Below are 20704 nucleotides of genomic sequence, written 5' to 3'. Positions count from 1 at the left end.
AAACGAAATTCGTTTTAAATAAATTATTTCTACAAAGCAAAGTGGTAAAAATCATGTCTCACGATTTACAAAACAAAACTTCATTAAGTGGTAAAAACCCAATATAGCATCTTATGATCCTATCTTTTATTACAATTGTTTTTGAGCTAAAATGTAATACACATCATATATACACACTGTATATGTTTCTTTTATCAAACATGTTTGGGGCCAGTCAAGGGGTAATTAAACTGCACGATCAGTTATCGGTAATGATATTGTTTATTATTGCAAATGTTTATTGCTAATGTTTATTATTGGAAATGTTTTTCATTTGTTTAATAAATCTCATAATGATGGCACATCACTATATCATAGTCATAGCTTTTATTTCTATCTCAAATGATTGAAAGAATCAATTACAGTTGGAAACTTATAGACCAATAATGACACAGACTGTCAACAATTGTTTTTAATTAGTATTTAAACATTCTCTATAATAGAAAATATAGAAATTTAAAAATATTTTAATAACACGTTTTTTTGCGGTTATAGAGTTCTAATGACGGTGCTCAACTATATATATATATATATATATATATATATATATATATATATATATATATATATATATATATATATATATATCAACAATTTTGTCCAGCCGTCCATTTGCCATTGGAATGCGCCAAGACTTGTTGTCAGCTCCTGTAGTGTGTAAGCCCCTGTTGCAGAAGATTTACGTAGTGTCACATAGTCTGAACACCACAACGACTTCAAGACTCCAGAGCAAGTCATGTAGTCTGAACAGCACAGCGATCTGCCGACGTTTAAAGTTGTGTAGTGTGAACTAGGCATTAGGTGATACATGACCAAAAACTCTCAATATTAATATTTAAGACCATAAACCACTACACTAATGCATTATATTTCACTGCACACATGACTGACATTGAATGAGATTACAAAACAAACTGAAATGGTTTCTGTCTCTATCTCAGCACAGTTTTACACAACCAGCAGAAAGTGATTTTTTTTTGTGAGATTATGTTGATGTTTATAGATGTTTTGTCGTTGTGAACAGTATTGACGCACATCTATGAGCCGCATTTTCATGTCGCATGAAAATATGTTGTGCACCTGCTGCAGCAAACTAATACAGATTATTCCATTTACATACAATAATTGATTTAACAGTAAAAAATATCAGATTTTTAATGCAGTTAATTATCATTGTATTTATGCTTTTGATGTTATTATTAATACTACCATAGACTATGTGTAGTGTTTAAGGCTACGTAGCCTAAACTAGTTATTTTTAGTTGAAAAAAAAAAAACCTGTAGGAATAAATATCATAAGCGTGCGGACAAACATGCTGTGGCTCCGATTTAATAGCAATAGCAGGAGGTTCCTTCAACAAATAAACCAGAAGCATCTGTTATACCCAGGTCTACATTTAATTTAAACAGTAACTTACTGTCACTAATGGCAATAAAGTGAATGTAATGGCCAGAATAATCAACTCAACATCTTAGTTTGTCATTGACCTACATAATCATTGCTAAACTGAAAAGAAATGAAATGCTTAGCCAGTAATGTATTTACATTTATTATGTAATTATTTGTCCCATTTTAACATTAGCATTTATGCATTTGACTGACATTATCATTCTTATCAGTTCTTGCTTTCCCTGGAAATCGAATCCATGACCTGGCGTTGCAAGCGCCAATGCTCCAGTGTTTAAACTACAGGAAAGGTGATTCTTTCAGCTGATATTATTATTATGAGGTTCAGGGATTCAGGTCAAATGATGATTATGTCAAAACATAACCAACACCATCAGATCACCTTTTCTCTTTGTTTATCTGGCTGTTATAAATTAGTTACAACAGCCAAACAAAATCTAAAGTAAAAAATGTAAGGGTCAAGAGCCCAAATAAAGCAAAAAAAAACTATTTCCATAATGGTGACATAAAAATAGTGTTTTTCTCCTTCAGTGATTCTGCTTGTTAACATCAGGTGTCTAACATCAGGGGTGTATTCCAGAAAGCAGGTTATGTGACTTACCCGGGTAAGTTTAGGAGTAAGTAAGCGGATAACCTCTGCTTTCGGTTCCAAAAATGGAGGTAACTTTCGGGTTATGTAAGTAACCATAGCAACTGACTCTCTGAGGATAACCTGCTCCGGAGCAGGTTATGTTGCAGGGTTAGTTTGTTTCAGAGAGGTTTCCGAGCATGGCGTGCCCTTTTGATGAGGATCCTGTGGACGTAGAGGCACAGATTATACGGGGTTTTTTTCGCCGTGAGAGGGTGATAAGACCACGTATCGATGTCTTTTCTTATCCTAACGAATATTTGCAGGAGCGCTATCGTTTTTCTAGGGAGTCGTTAATTTATTTAACAAACCTACTAAAACCACACATCTCAAACGTGACAAACTCCGGGTCAGCGCTTAGCGCCGAACAAATTCTTTGTATTGCTCTGCGATTTTTTGCTACGGGGAGTTTTCTCTACAATGTGGGCGATGCAGAGCATGTGGGAAAGGCAACAGTGTGTAGAGCCGTTCGTACAGTATGCATGGCACTGAAACGGTTTCTACACACTTTTGTACAATTCCCTGGCCATAAACCTCTGCGCTTTATTAAAGAAGAATTCTACAGGGTGGCAGGTTTGCGCTCACAAATTCTGTCATCTACTTAAATTAAATGACATTTCTTAATAGGTTTATTTTGACTGCACACACACACGTAAAGGCTACACAGACTTCTTAAACTTGTAATTAATCTTAATTTCAGGGTTCCCAAACGTGATTGGGTGCATTGATGGCACCCACATTCCTATTAAAGCTCCATCTATCAATGAGGGAGACTATGTTAATAGGAAGTCTGTGCATAGCATCAATGTGCAGGTAATGGCTATATTTTGGCTCCTTAATATTGGTGTTACAAATAATAAACTTATTGTTCTCCACAGGTAATATGTGATGCAGCCCACCTCATCACCAATGTTGAGGCAAAATGGCCTGGGTCTGTACATGACGCCAGAATATTTAGAGAGTCATCTCTGTGCAACAAATTTCAACAGGGTACGTTTTGTTAGACAAATGCTTGTAGTCTTTATTACATTTACAAAACACCTCAAACATTACAGGACACTTCTATGGTTACTTGCTGGGGGACAGAGGATACCCTTGCCTCCCCTATATGATGACACCCTACCCTGATCCTGAGCCCGGACCACAGACACGCTTCAACCTGTCTCACAGCAGAACACGGGCCAAGGTGGAGATGACAATAGGCATTCTGAAAGCGAGGTTTCAGTGTCTGCGTGGGCTCAGGGTCACTCCAGATAGGGCATGTGACATCACAGTTACTTGTGTGGTACTTCACAACATTGCCACAATAAGAGGAGAGAGGCATCCCCCCTGTCCTGATGAAGATGACCTAGAACACCCATTGAATCTAGCAGACCACAGAGATGGCAGAATGCTTAGAGACATGATTTGTCAAAATCACTTTATTTAATGTGTTATTTCTTCATATCCTGAAATAAAAGAGACATGACAGATTTGCATTTATTGCTTTATACACACACACAAAAAAAACAAAAAAATAACAGATTCATGTTCACATATGATTCTCACCTTAAGGCGATGCTCCAGTAGTTCTATTTCAAGTTTGGCCTTTTTAATGGCCAGCCTTTTCTCCTCTAGCTGAAGCTGTATAAGGTCCATGTCCATGTCAGTTTTTTTAATTTGCCTTAATAGATGGACCTTATACAGCTCCTTTGCAGACAACTAAGGCAAAGTAAATAAGATGGTTAAAGAATAAAATCTGCCACATAGTAACATTGTGTAAATAAGGACAACCAGGGACAAGTTCTTACACTGCTAAGATTATGTGTAGAGGTAGATGGACCCTCATCTGCTGGTACATCCCCAGCTAGATTCTGTCACAGGACAAATGACACATTTTTCACTCCATCTAAAAAGCTATGCATTGTCCAGTATATGCATCATACCTCTGTGGGTCTCCCAGCACTTTCTAATTCAGTCACAGCAGATGTGGTCTCTTCATCATCATCCTAGAGTGGAAATATGCAAGGTTACATTGTCTGGCAGACAAAGTGAAAGATCTAAAAGCAACTGGTTCTTAAAATGCATCACTAACAATTGTGACAGACTGTGTGGTTTCAGGAGGATCCGATAATACAATGCGTCCATCAGCAACTGCAAGAAAAAAAAGATACTCAATGTGTAAATTACTAAAGTATGACAGACACTGAATAAAGGCATTAAAAAAAACAGATTACTGTATACAGCATATATGCTGTAAAATAGAATATGTATGCATAATGCACAAGTGAAAATGACTGCATTTGGGAAGCATTTAGCCTTCTTCCTAATGACAAGAGTTAATGATCATTTTGTCCAAACGTATGACTAAATAATCATAAGTACTAATATGGTATACCTACATTGTACCAAGTCACTTGAGTTGTTGTGGGAGGTAGCAAAGTCTGACGAAGTGCCCTCTGGAATACCATCGACCACAGGGCGACCTTTATTAAGTGTAAGAGCCAACTCCTCAGATGGGGTGAGAGGAGGTGGAGGTGGACCCCCGCCAGTTAGACGGGCCTCAGCCTTCTTTCTATTAGCTATATAGGAAGAATACTGTAAAAGTAACTTAAGACATTGATCTTACAACAGTTAAAATAAAATTACCTTTTTGTGTTTCATTTTGACTTGGGAAAGAGATATTTTGGCTCCAGAAGGATTACACCTTATAAAACAAGAGGCCTAAATATTTCTTGTCAATATACATTGCACTGTATTCTTAAAAAACTGATGTAGAGAAAAGTAAATGCTTGTCAAGTCATGCCACATGCTCAAAAAGCCAATTGTTCAACTTTGCAAATTAACAAAAGAAAGGCAAGCATATTTAAAATGTAATAATAATAAAAAAACTTACGCATTTACTCATTTATTTTTTGCCAAGCCAATTGTCTTTCCCTCGCATATGCAGCTGTATTGCTTTTTTTCATTATAATGGGCTTGAACTCCTCATAAGCCAACATTAAAACTTCTAACTCCGCTTCGGAGAAGTACGCGGCACGTAACTGTTCACCCTTAGTTTCCATGGTGACTCCTGAATTCGGCGTTCCATTGAAAATGCCTTTATATGTTTGCCGTGCGCGCGCATTAACTCGAGGTTATTAGCAGTAGGTTGATTAAACTAACTCAACACAGGTGTTTTGGAACCGACATACCCCAAGTAAGCAGGTTTTGGGTTAATCAACCCAGAGTTCAGGGTTAATCTGATGGTAAATTAACCCAGCTTTCTGGAATACACCCCAGGTGTCTTCAATAATGGTCTAACATCAGGTGTCTAACAATTTCTTAGGTGTCTAAGAAATGAGACACCACTCGATTTACCGTTTGCGGCATTTTATCTTTCCGCTAGCTGTCTGCTACGTCCACAGAGGCGATAAGCGTTGACATAAACAAACGAAGATGCCGTCATCTCAGGTTGTGATATCAATTGCCTGGTCTCTCTTTATCTTTGCACGCTTGTGTGTCATCAGTCAAAGACATTGTAGAAGAAGAAGACTGTTTCTCAGACGCATACGACTGCTTACGAATCAAGTCATGGTATGTTCGCGAATTGTATTTAACGACGGCGCGGCGACACCATAGCTAAGCAAAGCATTAGCAACCGGCAAATAGCGCATAGCTGCTAGCTAGCGGTTAACATTACAAAAAACATTACAATTAAAACCGCTTGAACATTTTATTAAAAGTATCATAAAACACAAGTGTCATTAAACTGCTGAAAATACTTACATTTGTGCGACTCACTTCTGAGAAATTCCTAACCCTCTCTTTCAAGTGTGGTCCTCCGCAAACTTCGTTTCAAGGGCTATGTAACCCTACGCCTTGGCCCTAGCCCTTAAGCAAAATGAGAATTGGGACACCACTTCCCCTCACATGAACGCACAAAACCGAGGGGAAGGGGTAAGAGTAAGGGGTAAGACAGAGAAATGGACAAGCGAACAGCATACAAGAGGCACAGCAAGAGCGCGCAAGTGTGTTTTTCTAGAATACTCTGTTCTCCTGTTATTTCAGTGCTGCATTTTAGTCAAGGTAAGCCCATCTTCGATTCTCTGCTTATTTTGTATTTTTAACCTCACATAATTCTGTATTTTAGTTAGACGCGTTGCCACATTAAACAAACAGCCGCGAGTGAAACTTATTATTATTATTATTGTTGCAGTCTAATTTGCACGTAAGCCTTTGCTCCTAGCACTTTCGATTTGGCTCATTTTCGCGTCATTCACTTAATTGCCCGACCGAAACAGCTGTACTCACTCAAGCGGTGAAAGCATTATCTGTATATCGGTGTAATTTGCGCGCTGTCGCGGAAGCGTCAGCGGAAGCGTTCTGCTCTCGTGTGAAGACCGACTCGGGTAAAGACCATCGACTCTTACTTTACTTACTTTACTTACTTTAGACTTTTATTTGTCCCCATAGGGCAATTGGTTTTGCAGCAAGATAAACACAGGACAGTCACAGATGCACAAATACAAGACAAAAAACACATAAGAAGTACTTAATGTAACAGGCCCTTGTTAAAGTAACATCTGACAATTCATAGTATAGCAACATTTCCATAACCATCCCCATTTCCGCGACAACATCATCAAAAACAAGCAATACTATACATATTATAATAATAATAACCCCATCACTATTTAATAGTTATAGTCTGTCTACTCCTCTGGGCTGAATTCATAGACAAGATGGCTCTCGGGACGAATGAATGCTTATATCTGTTATTCTTCACTGGAGGTAATCTGTACCGAGACCCGGAAGGCAATATCTGGAACTCAGAATGAAGGGGATGGGAGCTATCAGAGATAACTGCGTTGGCCTTCCTAACTACCCGTCTATCATACAGGACAGAAAGGCTACTCTGCTGAACACCTATAATTTTACTACTAACCTTCACTATATTAGAGAGGGCAGTTTTGGCCTTGACAGTGAGACTACCATACCAGCAAATTAATGAAAATGTTAAAACAGACTCAATGTATGATTTATAAAAAAGGGTCATGAGAGTCTTATCAACACGAAATTTTGACAGTTTGCGAAGACAAAACAGTCTTTGTTGGCCTCTTTTGCAAAGCATTTCAGTGTTAGAGGTAAAAGTTAACTTATTGTCGATCAAACTGCCTAGATACTTGTATGTTTCTACGAATTCCACCCTCTTCCCATTTATAATAGTGGTCTGTGGAGTTGATGACTTACGCCTAAAATCAATCTGCATATCTTTTGTCTTTTCAACATTTAGTTGAAGGAATGCCCTATCACACCAAAGTGCAAAATCATCCACAACAGGACCATGGTCACTTTCCTCATTGGAGAGGAGACTGACAATAGCAGAGTCATCGGCAAATTTTAAAATATGTCTATTTTCATGCTGGCTACGGCAATCGTCAGAATAAAGAATATAAAGGAGAGGTGAGAGGACACACCCCTGAGGAGACCCAGTGGATGATGACATTTCCTCAGACAAGCAACCATTCACCCTCACTCTCTGAGTTCTGTCGGTTAAAAAATCAAGAATCCATCCCACAATATTAAAATCAAGGTCAAAGTTCTTTAAGAGCTTATCAACTAAAATATGTGGTTGGATTGTATTAAAAGCCGATGAAAAATCAACAAATAAAATCCTTGCGTGTGTTTTACTACCTTCAAGATGTTTGAATAGTAAATTTAACAAGGTAGTAGTGGCATCATCTACCCCTCGCTTAGCCCTATAAGCGAACTGTAGTGGATCTAGGAGATTCTCTGTTTTTGTAAGTATGACTTTTTTAACCAGTTTTTCAAAACACTTCATGACTAAGGAGGTCAGAGCTACTGGCCTAAAGTCATTTAATAATTTTGGATGATTTAGTTTGGCCACTGGAATAACTGTTGACTGTTTCCATATGTTCGGCACTCTCTGTTGCTCTAGGGACATCTGGAAAATATAATGAAAAATGGGACCTAACTGCTCTGCACAAGAGATGAGCAGGCGACTGCTTATATTGTCAGGCCCAGGGCTTTTTCCTGATCTGGAGTGCTTAAACATATTGACCACAGCTTGTTCGTCAAAAAAGGGGACAACACCATTTCCAGATAAATGTGATTTCTGTTCTAAAATAACATTACTAAAATTAGTGGTATCAAACCTCAAATAAAATTTGTTTAGCTCTGTTGCAAGCAAACTGTCACAACTAAAACCTTCTAATGCAACCTTGACATTCTTTTCTCTCCTGGTGCCGATAACAGTTCTCATACCATCCCAGGCTGAACGTAAATTCCTACCACCAAAGTCTTTCTCTATTTTTTCTTTGTAACCCTGCTTTGCCCTCCTTATTTCACTTCTTATTTCCTTTTTCAATTTATTCAATTCTAAAAAATTTCCTTCCCTAAATGCCTGCCTCTTTTTGTTTAGTAACAGCTTTAGTGATTTCCTTACCCAACAGACTTCATCTCTCTCCTAGCCTCTTTTGATCTCAAACGACTCATCACCTCAGGTACTCACAAATCAGGCAACCAACTGGACCTAGTTTACACACGCAACTGCACCACAGAGAACATTTTGGTGAGACTCCTCCATGTTTCAGATCATTTCCTCATTACTTTCAGTCTACAACTCTCTACCCCTGCACCACCACCAGTCACTTTCAGACGAAACCTGCGCTCACTTTCCCCCTCCCCTCTCTCCTCTGCCGTGTCATCTTCTCTTCCCCCACCCTCACAATTCTCATCTCTGGATGTGAATACCGCAACGGACACCTTATGCTCCACTCTAACCTCTTCTCTAGACATTATCTGCCCTCTCTCCTCCAGGCCAGCACGCGCTACTCCCTCCAACCCCTGGTTGTCTGAGGTTCTTCGTGAACACCAGACCGAACTCAGGGCAGCGGAGAGGAAATGGAACAAATCAAAAGACGCATCTGACCTGAGTATGTATAAATCTCTCCTCTCTTCCTTTTCTGTGGATGTTCATGCTGCAAAATCTTCATACTTCCACAACAAGATCAACAGCTCCTCCAACACACGATCACTCTTCAAGACATTCAACTCCCTCCTCTGTCCACCTCCACCACCACCTGCCTCCTCCTTAACTGCTGACGATTTTGCGAACTTCTTCACCAACAAAACAACAGCTATCAGCAGTCAGTTCTCAGCACCACACACACAGGAACCCAGACCGACCCTTTCCACAGCCAATATCCCTCTGTCCTCCTTTTCTTCGCTAACCGAGGAAGAAGTATCTACACTTCTCCTCTCCAGTCACCCTACCACCTGCCCTCTTGACCCCATCCCCTCACACCTTCTACAAGCCATCTCTCCCACACTTCTACCATCACTCACACACATCATCAACTCATCCCTCCATACTGGCACTTTCCCCACAGCATTCAAGCAGGCTCGGGTTACTCCACTGCTTAAAAAACCAACGCTAAACACATCATTTGGAGAGAATTACAGACCTATCTCTCTCCTACCATTCATTGCGAAGACACTTGAAAGAGCTGTTTTCAAACAAGTAACATCCTTCTTGTCTCTAAACAACCAGCTAGATGTCAACCAACCTGGCTTCAAGAAAGGGCATTCAACTGAGACTGCATTACTGTCGGTCACAGAAGCCCTACGGATCGCAAAAGCTGCTTCCAAATCTTCAGTCCTCATTCTCCTGGATCTGTCTGCTGCCTTCGACACTGTGAATCCTCAGATCCTTATGTCCAGCCTCTCAGCATTGGGCATCACAGAACTCCTCTCCACTGGTTTGAGTCCTATCTCACAGGTAGGTCCTTCAAGGTCGCATGGAGAGGCGAGGTATCCAGAGCACATCAACTGACCACAGGGGTTCCCCAGGGTTCAGTTCTTGGTCCCCTCCTCTTCTCCATCTACACCACATCACTGGGACACATCATACAGGCACACGGCTTCTCCTACCACTGCTATGCTGATGACACACAGCTCTTCCTCTCGTTTCTACCAGATGATCCCACAGTAGCTGCACGGATCTCAAGCTGTCTGGCGGACATCTCCACATGGATGAAGGAACATCACCTACAGCTCAACCTGGCAAAGACTGAGCTTCTCGTCCTCCCTGCCAATCTGTCACTACAGCACGACTTCACCATCCAGCTAGATTCATCATCAATCACCCCATCAAGGTCGGTCAGAAACCTTGGAGTAACGTTTGATGACCAGCTGACCTTCACAGATCACATTTCAAAGACAGCTCGATCATGCAGGTTTGCACTGCACAACATCAGGAAGATCAGGTCTTTCCTAACTGAGCATGCACACAACTTCTCGTCCAGGCCCTGGTCATTTCTAGGCTTGACTACTGCAATGCTCTTCTGGCCGGACTTCCAGCATGTGCAACCAAACCCCTACAGTTGATCCAGAATGCTGCAGCTCGCCTTGTCTTCAACGAGCCCAAGAGGGCACACGTCACTCCACTGTTCATCTCTCTGCACTGGCTACCTCTCGCTGCTCGCATCAATTTCAAGGCATTGACGCTTGCTTACAGATCTGTCACAGGCTCAGCTTATGCTACTCTGAATAATGCCTGAACTTCGCATTTTGAGCACTCCTTGCGTTGTTGTTGTTTTTGCCTCTTCATGATGACTCGCTTAATTTAGTCCTAATTTGTAAGTCGCTTTGGATAAAAGCGTCTGCTAAATGACTAAATGTAAATGTAAATGAGACGCAGCCTTAGAGTGCCTCCAATCAAGTTCCCATTCCTCCCATCCCACCCTCTGTCTTTCATGGTTTTGGTTTCCCCTAAGCTGGCACCTCAAAGTTTGAGATCTGTGAGGGGAATTGATGGGAATCGATCCCAAGTGTTGCTGTGGCCATTTTCATGTTTACCTTTATTTCTTTTTCGACATTTATCTTTGGCAGATTACTGTATGAGTAATGAACGAGAAAAATTTCAAATCTTTACATCCATGAGAATATAGAGAAATATTAATGAAGTTTGACAATGGAAACTTTACATGTTAATGATTGAATTACTTCTTGCAATTAATAGTTATTATATAGTCGAACTAGTTTTAAATTTACATATTATAGTGTTGTAGTTATTTGCCTGTAGAGGTTCACAAAGATAGGTTATTTATTTAATTATTTTGTTCCATTATTGATGATTTATCCATGTTAGGCTATATTGTGAGGAATAACAGTAATGTCTTTCACTAGGGCAGTTTAACAGGCTTTTGTTATAGCACGTTACATTTTCTTTTATTTTTAAGAGTATTATGATCATTGTCAGTTTCTATACATACAAAACTGTTACATTATTCATATATCCTGACTCAAATAATGTGTTTCTAACAGCAAACACTCAGAATAAAGTGAGATGATCTGCTGATGATCCTGAATGGCTTGTTGAATGAGTGTTGATAGTCTGAGGCTCATCAATACTAACAGATCTGCTGAAAACACTCTTTATTTCATGACAATAGTTCCTGTTTTCACCTCATTTATTATGCTGATGTCTTCAGATCTCCTGTAAATTGACACTTAAAGCTCATTTCATTGGTGTCAACAGACTGAGGGTATTTGATGGTTGCGATATGTAGCCAATGTTTATTTCTGTTGTGGTAGAAGTTGTATATGTTCTGTGTTTGCATTTTCTTATATTCATAGAAACTTAGAAAACATGATGGTATTAAACTTCACGGGATTGCATGTGAAGTCCCATGATTCTCTGCTACATGAATATAACAGTGAACTGTTATTAACCCTTATGCATGTATGATAAATTATGTAACAATGTGTTACTTATAAGTTATAACTGAGACATATCTTCATTTAGCCTAGACAAATAACCTTGGGGGAGTCAGGACAATAATGAAGGAAGGATGCCCTCCTCTCGCGTTCATTTGATACATGTTTGTCTCTTATTCAGTGATAGAAAATTGTTTGCCACCACACTGTTTATGCTTTCAACTGTTTTTCTTACCATTATTTATATTTGGGAAAATTGGCATTATTATATTATGTAGTCCATAAGCATAAAACAAACTTGGTAACTTATTTTTTCATCATCAGTGAAGCTCCTCCCACATCAGTCACATCATCAACGAAGCTCCTCCCACACCAGTCACATCATCAGTTAAGCTCCTCCCACAACAAGTACATCATCAGTGAAGCTCCTCCCACAGCAATTCTCCAATAAATGCTGTAAATTCCCATCAGCTACAAGTGAAGACGAGCATCAGAGCATCAGGAAGAGCTGAAATCTGCAAAGACTGAGTTTATTAAAGAGGACAGTGAGAACATGAGTGATCCAGAACCCTGCAGAATGAAACACACTGAAGATCCTGAAGAACAAAGAGGTTGGTGTTTATTCTTCATTCATTCATGATGCTGAAGAACATTCATGTTAGAAACATTCAAGCACTTCATCACTTTTAGTGATAAATAGTTAAACTGTTAAATGGCTGCAAAAGTTATTTTTTTTAACAAATGGTCAGTAAAAGGAGGTTGTCAACATGTCAACATCAGGTCAAACTAAATTTAAATAGTTTAACAGTTCTATTTTACATTTATTTTATATATGGTTTACAATTTGTTGACCAGTTGACCAGTTCTCATAGAATCTCCCACAAGAAGAAGCTTTAATCACGGCCGGAGGATCTCAGACAAATTTCAGAGAGAATCCCACCAGTAAACTTTAGAAAATTTGAAAATGAGAGTTTTTCTTTCATTTCAGACCTGATGGAAGTGAAGAAGGAGAGTGAAGAACTGAGTGAAGTGAAGGAGGAGAGTGAAGAACTGAGTGAAGTGAAGGAGGAGTGCGAAGAACTGAGTGAAGTGAAGGAGGAGTGCGAAGAACTGAGTGAAGTGAAGGAGGAGAGTGATGAACTGAGTGAAGTGAAGGAGGAGAGTGAAGAACTGAGTGAAGTGAAGGAGGAGAGTGAAGAACTGAGTGAAGTGAAGGAGGAACATCATGTCAAACCTGAAGGAAAACCTTTGAGTCGCTCAAAGACTAAAAAGACATTTTTAAAGAGAAGAAGAGTCAAGACATCTTTCACCTGCTCTCAGTGTGGAAAGAGTTTGTCAAGCAAAAAATCTCTTAAGATTCATATGAGAGTTCATACAGGAGAGAAGCCACATGTATGCCATCAATGTGGGAATAGTTTCAGTCAATCAGCAAACCTTATTGTTCACATGAGGATCCACACTGGAGAGAAGCCGTTCTCATGTGATCAATGCGGAAAAACCTTTCGTAGGGCATCAGACCTGAAGAGACACCTGACAGTTCATACGAAGGAGAAGCCGCATTCATGTTCTGTGTGTGGAAAGAGTTTTTCACAGCTGCTATATTTACAAAGACATCAGAAAAGTCATGCTGATGTAAGAGAGTACGTGTGCTTTGAGTGTGAGAAGACTTTTACTACAGGGAGAGATTTAAAACAGCACCAGAGAATTCACACTGGAGAAAAACCTTACAAGTGTTCACACTGTGACACGAGATTCAGTCTGTCATCATCTCTGAAAAAACATGAGAGGATCCACACTGGAGAAAAACCTTACAAGTGTTCACACTGCGAAAAGAGATTCAGTCGATCAACACATCTGAAAACACATGAGAGGATCCACACTGGAGAAAAACCTTACAAGTGTTCGCGCTGTGACAAGAGATTCAGTGACTCATCATCTCTGAGAACACATGAGAGGATCCACACTGGAAAGAAGCCGCACACGTGTGATCAGTGTGGAAAGAGTTTCTCTGTTAAAACTAACCTGAAGCGACACATGAAGATCCATGCAGTGGAGAAACCACATCACCGCAGTCTGAGATCACGGTAAGTAGTTCATCTTTATGTGCTGAGAAACAAAAGCTGCTTTTCCAACTTCAGAAAAGTTTCCAGTTGTGTTTCCACTTGAGCCTGGTACGGCACGGCACAATTATAAACCGTTCTCGGCCCTGAACTCTCAGCACACTTGGCTAACCATGCCGAACCGTGATGGTTGAATGTGTATAATGTTTAGTATAGTATTTCTCCTGTGTTTTATGCATGTCCCTATGTTTTATTATCCTACTTATGATTCTTTAGTTATGTTAGAGTAACTTCCAGTGTTGATATCCAAAGATGATGTATCACTGCTTTAATGTCTTCAAATCCCCTCTTTATTAGTATCAAAATAATACCCTTTTGATTTTATAATCAATGGTGTACAACATGTTTTGATAAATTGCATCATAAATATTTGTACTATACTTTTGTGTAAAGTCTGCACAAATTCTCCATGCCAGCATGAACATGCAAATGGTAATAAGATGGAACAAAGACTTTCTCCCAGTCATCTTTGATTGGTCACCTCAACAAAAGGGGTGTGAACTGATAGGACCTTTAAGAGTATCCGATTAGTTCAGATCTGAGCTCAATAGAGTAGGAGCTGCGTTCATTATACCAGAAATGAATGTTATGTTAAATAAGAGAATTAATGACAAATTGTCAGTGTTCACAGGAGAAATGCTGGCCATGCTCTTAGCCCTTGAGTGGGTTGAAAATAGTAGGTCAAGGGAAGTGTTAATAGGGTCAGATTCATGCAGTGCGTTAATCAGTATTAAGAACATGCAATCAGAAGCAAGACAGGATATTTTGTTGGAGATAGCCCAAGCTGTTTATAGAATTAATAGAGTAGGTGTAGTGGTAAAATTCATCTGGATTCCAGCCCATATAGGAGTAGAAGGAAATGAATTGGCTGATAAATATGCCAAAAATGCTACCGAAAAAACAGAGATAGATATGGTAATAAGGTATAGTAAGGCAGAAGTTAAAAGCATAATTAAAGCAGAAATGAGAAAGAAGTGGCAAGAGGAGTGGAATATAGAAACAAAAGCGAGAATGTACTACAGTATCCAGAAGAGGGTAGGAGGTATGAGAGAAAATAATAGGAACAAAAAGGAAGAGGACATTATTTCGAGAATGAGATTTGGGCATACTGGATTAAATAGTACGCTTAAAATAATAGGGAAACATGAAACTGGGATGTGTGAGGTCTGTAATATTAACGAAACAGTAGAACATGTAATTATGAATTGTCATAGGTATAAGGAGGAAAGGATGAGGCTGAAAGACTGGTTTAGGAAAGAAAAAATTAGATTTGAAATGAGGGAAATACTACAAATGAATTCAGGGCATGTAGGGTATAGAGCGATATTTGTGTTTTTGAATAAAACAGGGCTTAGTAGAAGGATATGAGTTTAGTTGTTTTAGAAAGTTGTATGTAATAATAATGATAATGTATGAATATTAATAATGTTATTAGATATTTATGAAGCTATTTATTGGTTTTATATATGTATTTATTTATTTATTTATTTAAAGGATAGTGAGAGAAGGCTATTGTGATCCACACTCCATATCAGAAGGTGGCGGTAATGCACACTGAAAAGTTGTTTGCCAACCGCCATTAAAAGAAAGAAGAAGAAGAAGAAGAAGATCTGAGCTCAATCTCTTTGAGACCACATTCTCCTGTCTTGTTCCGGCAACTTCATCAAGTTAACTTTGGATTCAACACAGACCACCCCAAGAACCCAAACAAACGCTTCAGCACACTCCTGACAAAAAGCATCAAGAATCTCAAGAATTTCCTGCATCTGGACTTGTTCAGCAACCAAAGTCAATGCAAGTACCCATCCACAGCCTTTAGATGCGTTATAAGTTATTGTGCCCCTTTAAGGTGACACTGATTCTCTGATGTTTCTCGTAGGTTGTGGTTAACTGATTGTAATCTTGAAAACTCTTTTCTTTTCTTCTCTCTTTCTTTCTTCACTTTTCCTTAAAAGAAAATCTTAAATTCTAAACAAAACTATAAGTATTCAACTACACCTACAATTGCACCAATGGTTAGCAGGTTTCAACATAACAGGATGAAGCTATCTGGATCAATGGAAAATAATTCCATGTGGCAAGTTAGCATCTGCAACCCTCTCTCTCTCCTTGTTGTGAGATGGTGCTGGCTTTATATGCTGGCTATAATATAAGGGTTTAATAAATTAACCTAGGGTAGGCTACACACACAACTAAACTAAGCAAAAATTTTATACAAAATCAAGAAAGTAAGGAAACCTGTAGGGAGGTGGGTGCCATTTTTGTTTGAATTTGGTTTTCTCCTGGTTATGTGTTGTCAGGGAGAAAGGGAACTTTATTTGGAACTATATTATTTAATTTTTATTATTATTTTTTTTGAATGTTTAGGTAAGGTCTGGTTTAAACTGAGTTAGAAACCTTTTTGTTTGTTTTGTTGGCCTTTGCCCCCTCCTGAAGTTTGTTTCCTTTTGTCTTTTTTTTCTTTTTCATTTGTGATGGTCTGTTGGTCTGGCCTGTTCCCTTGTGTCTGGTTTGTTCTGTGTTGCAGGGGGTGTGGTTTCTGCTTGTCAGTGAGATTGGGGACACCTGGGCCCAGGTGTTTCACGCCTTCATAAATCTACCACTCCCCTTGTTCCAGGGGAGCCCTTCTCTCCCGTGCATTTGTTGTTTTGTTCATGCAACACGCAACAGTATACGCTCAATTCATCCAAACATGCACTTCATTTTACTGACATACTGATTTTCACACCTCATGGTTAAGTTATGTTATGTTAGTTGTTGTATCAGTGTTTTTGTTTAGTTAATAAATGTCATTTTTTGTGGTTTAAAACTGCGTCCTTCTATTTTTGTCATGGCTTTAGAGCCGGGTCGTGACAAAATGGGGGCTCGTCTTTTGGTTTTGATCTATTATATCGCTTAATTGTTATTTTATTAAGTTTTGGAGTGGATGTACTAATTCTGCTTTTGTTTTGCGATGTTGGGTCAGTATTTTGTGAATGGCGTGTCGTCATAGGTGACGTCAGCGGATGTGGAGATTCCTTGCTTCGATCAGGTGTTTAAATCCGGAGGCGGCAGGGTGGCTTTGTTTGAAGCGGACGCAGTTTTGAAGATTTTTGTGCGGTGATTTAGGCTTTTTTTTTTCGACTTTGGTGCGCTAGAATTCAGGTAAGTAAGTGTATGACTGTGTTACTGAGTATTCATTGTTTGCAATTGGTGTCCCTGTTAGGTGTAGCGGCGTTGCTCTTTTGGGTTTCGCTGGGCTGGGTTTTGTAGTGTTGTGGTGAAGGCGGCTAGAGCAGTTGTCTCGGGCGCACATCCGTGGTCTGGGGTGAGTCGCCAGTTTCTGGTTGCTTTTCCTGTCCATCGGGCTTTGGTGCTTAATTGCCCGCCGCCGGTAACTGCATGAAGAGCTAGGTTTTAGTTTAGGTAGGTAGTTTTGGGGCCGAGTTAGCTAGAGGGACATGCTTTGCTTTTAGATCTTGGCCGTTGTGTGCTTTGAGTCATACACTTGCTGAGCTGTTTTGCGCATTTTGATAAATAATGTCGATTGTGGAGGAATTTATTGCTTTTCCGTCGAATGAGGCGTTTGAGCAATGTACAAAGGAGCAGTTACTGCAATTAGCAGAATACTATCAAGTTGAGGTTAGTAGTAGTTTTAAAAAATAAAAAATAAAAGGCAGTATAAAGAGTAAATTGGTTGAACAGAAAATTTTGGTGGAAGAAAAACTGGCTGCTTCGTCTTTTGCGCATGTATCAATGGAGGGATTGAGTTTTGCAGAGAGGAAAGAACTTTTTATGTTGCAAATAGAGTATGATAAATATAAAGTTAATGCTGCAATTGAGAAAGATTTGGCTGTGGAAAAGTTGCGTCAGCAAACTGAGCAAACGCGCTTGGATTTTGAACATCAACTCGAGATGATCCGTGAGGGTAAAATTACATCTCGACCTGGAGTGCATCCTGAGTTGGTGGTAGATCCCCAGCAGCATAGTCTTGATTTTGATGTGTTGGGAAATTTGCGATTGGTGCCGAAGTCTTCGGAGAGTGATCCAGATTCTTTTTTTCTGCTATTTGAGAGGGTAGCAGATGTGCGTAACTGGCCGGCCGCAGCTCGTGCTTTGATGCTTCAGTGCGTGCTAACTGGTAAAGCTCAAGAGGCCTATTCAGCAATAACCACGGCAGATAGTCAAGATTATGTAAAGGTGAAAGCTGCTGTGTTGAAGGTTTATGAACGCGTTCCAGAATATTACAGACAAAGATTTAGATCTTGGAAAAAAGGTCCAAAGCAGAGCCATCTAGAATTTGTGCGGGATTTAACGACTTACTTTTCACGTTGGTGTGCGTCGGCTGAGGTTACTGATTTTGTGGGTTTATGTGAACTCGTTATATTGGAACAGTTTAAAGACTCAGTTCCTGAGCGTGTTGCCACATATATCAGTGAGCAAAAGGCCAAAACTGCGCCTGAAGCAGCTGCGCTGGCTGATGATTTTGTGTTGATACATAAACATGCATTTGTTGAACACAGGGTTCCAACGAATTATATAGGTGCTGGGATGAGTACAATGCTTGATGTTTCGTCTCGTACAAATAGAGTTTTTCAGTCCGACGGTGGTGGTGGTTCACGTGAAGTGGATAAACGTTGCAACTATTGTCATAAACGCGGTCATTGGGAGGCTGACTGCTATATGCTTAAGTCTCATAAGACAAAATTTGTTCCAGGTTCTCATGTGAAAGGGACGGGCTTGGCGGCGCCTGGGAATCTGACCACCGGAGATTCGGGTTACACTGTAAAGAGCTCATGTTCAGCTGCTATGAAATCATATTCGCCGTTTGTTAGAAGGGGTTATGTGAATATGGTTGGCAGTGAGGTAAAAGTGCCGGTGAATATTTTGAGGGACACAGGAGCATTTGATTCTTTTATTCAGGCAGGCGTGCTACCTTTATCCAAAGAGTCTGAAGTTGGCAGTTTTATTCCAGTTCGGGGAATGGGCTTGAATGTTTTGTCTGTGCCATTACATAGAGTGGTTATTGATTGTGATTTGTTTCAGGGCGAAGCCGCGCTTGCTGTGCGCCCAGCGTTGCCAATTGAGGGAGTCTCTCTGATTCTCGGTAACAATCTGGCAGGTGCTCGGGTTTGGCCTGACGTTGTTCCGCCCATTGTTGTTGAGTCGGTGCCGCGGTTGAGGCAAGATCCTGATGAATGCCAACGGGATTTTCCTGAGGCATTTGCAGCCTGTGCTGTAACCCGTGCTATGGCGCGTATCAACACTGAGCATGAACCTGTTTTTCACACTGGTAAGTGTTTAAAGAAGTTGTCATTGCCTTTGGCTGATTACCCTGCTGTATCTATGTCCCATAGTGAGTTGGTGGTGGAACAGCAATTAGATCCTTCACTGACAGGGTTGTATGACCAGGTCAGGCCTGACGGGGAGATCGAAGATAGCGCCTGTGGATATTTTCTGCAGAATTCTCTGTTGGTGAGAAAATGGACTTCGCACAGGGGTAGCGTGGTTGGGGACCCTATCTTCCAGCTTGTTCTACCAGCTAAGCTTAGGCAGTCTGTGTTAAAAGTTGCACACAATGAGTCGGGACACTCGGGTGTAAAGAAGACATATGATCGTTTGTTGAGACATTTTTTTTTTTTTTTTTTTTAAAAGAGATGTTTCTTTCTATATTAAAACGTGTCATACGTGTCAGCTGACGGACAAGCCTAACCAAGTTTTGAAACCTGCCCCACTGTATCCCATTCCTGCTGTTAGTCAGCCGTTCGAGCATTTGATTATCGACTGTGTTGGCCCTTTACCACGAGCAAAGTCTGGTGCTGTCTATTTATTAACGGTGATGTGTCAGAGCACCCGCTATCCGGCTGCATATCCGTTGCGTACGATTTCAGCTAAGTCAGTAGTCCGTGCTCTTTCTCAGTTCATTTCAATTTTTGTCATTCCAAAAATAATTCAATCTGACCGAGGGTCAAACTTCTGTTCTCATGTGTTTGCGCAAGTTTTAAAACAACTTCGGGTTCGACACAATCAAGCCTCGGCTTGTCGTGCACAGAGTCGGGGGGCGTTGGAACGCTTTCATCAGTCATTGAAATCACTTCTCCGTTCATACTGCACTGAGCTGGGTAGGGATTGGGAAGAGGGGTTACCATGGTTAATGCTGTCGGCCAGAGAGGTAACGCAAGAAAGTCTTGGGTTTAGTCCAAATGAACTTGTATTTGCCCATACTGTTCGTGGTTCGTTGGCTGCACTGGCTGACTGTTGGAGGGAGGCAGAGCCTCCTAAGAACTTAATTGACTTTGTGAATGGTTTTCGCCATCGTCTGTATACTGCAGGTAACCTGGCTAAAGAGAAGTTGACTTCAACACAGGTGAAAATGAAGTCCTGGTATGATAGGAATACAGAGCGGAGGGTTTTTAGTCCAGGTGACCAGGTGCTCGCGTTGTTCCCTATTATCCAGTCGCCATTTCAAGCTAAGTTTGCAGGACCTTATATGGTGGTGAAACAAGTGACAGAGCAAAATTATGTGATTGCTACACCGGATCGCAGGAAAACCACACAACTTTGTCATGTAAATTTGTTAAAACCCTATTATTCCCGCACGCCCCAGCCGTCGCTGTGTTGTGCCCCATCAGGTGTGGAAGGGTCTAGGTCAGCTTGTGTGTCTGAGGAGGTTACGTTGGGGGATTCTATTCCTGGGGAACAGGATTATGACTGCGGTATGCCAGAGCAACAACTGTGGATTGGGCGTTTTAAGAACTCTGAGGCCCTAGCTAATATGGAAAAGTTGTTGGCTCATTTGCCTGTGCAACGTTCAACAGAGTTAGCAGA

This window comes from Scardinius erythrophthalmus (genome assembly GCF_964197995.2).
Source record: "Scardinius erythrophthalmus genome assembly, chromosome: 1".
NCBI classification, from domain to species: domain Eukaryota; kingdom Metazoa; phylum Chordata; class Actinopteri; order Cypriniformes; family Leuciscidae; genus Scardinius; species Scardinius erythrophthalmus.
Note: the sequence above shows the minus strand (reverse complement) of the source record.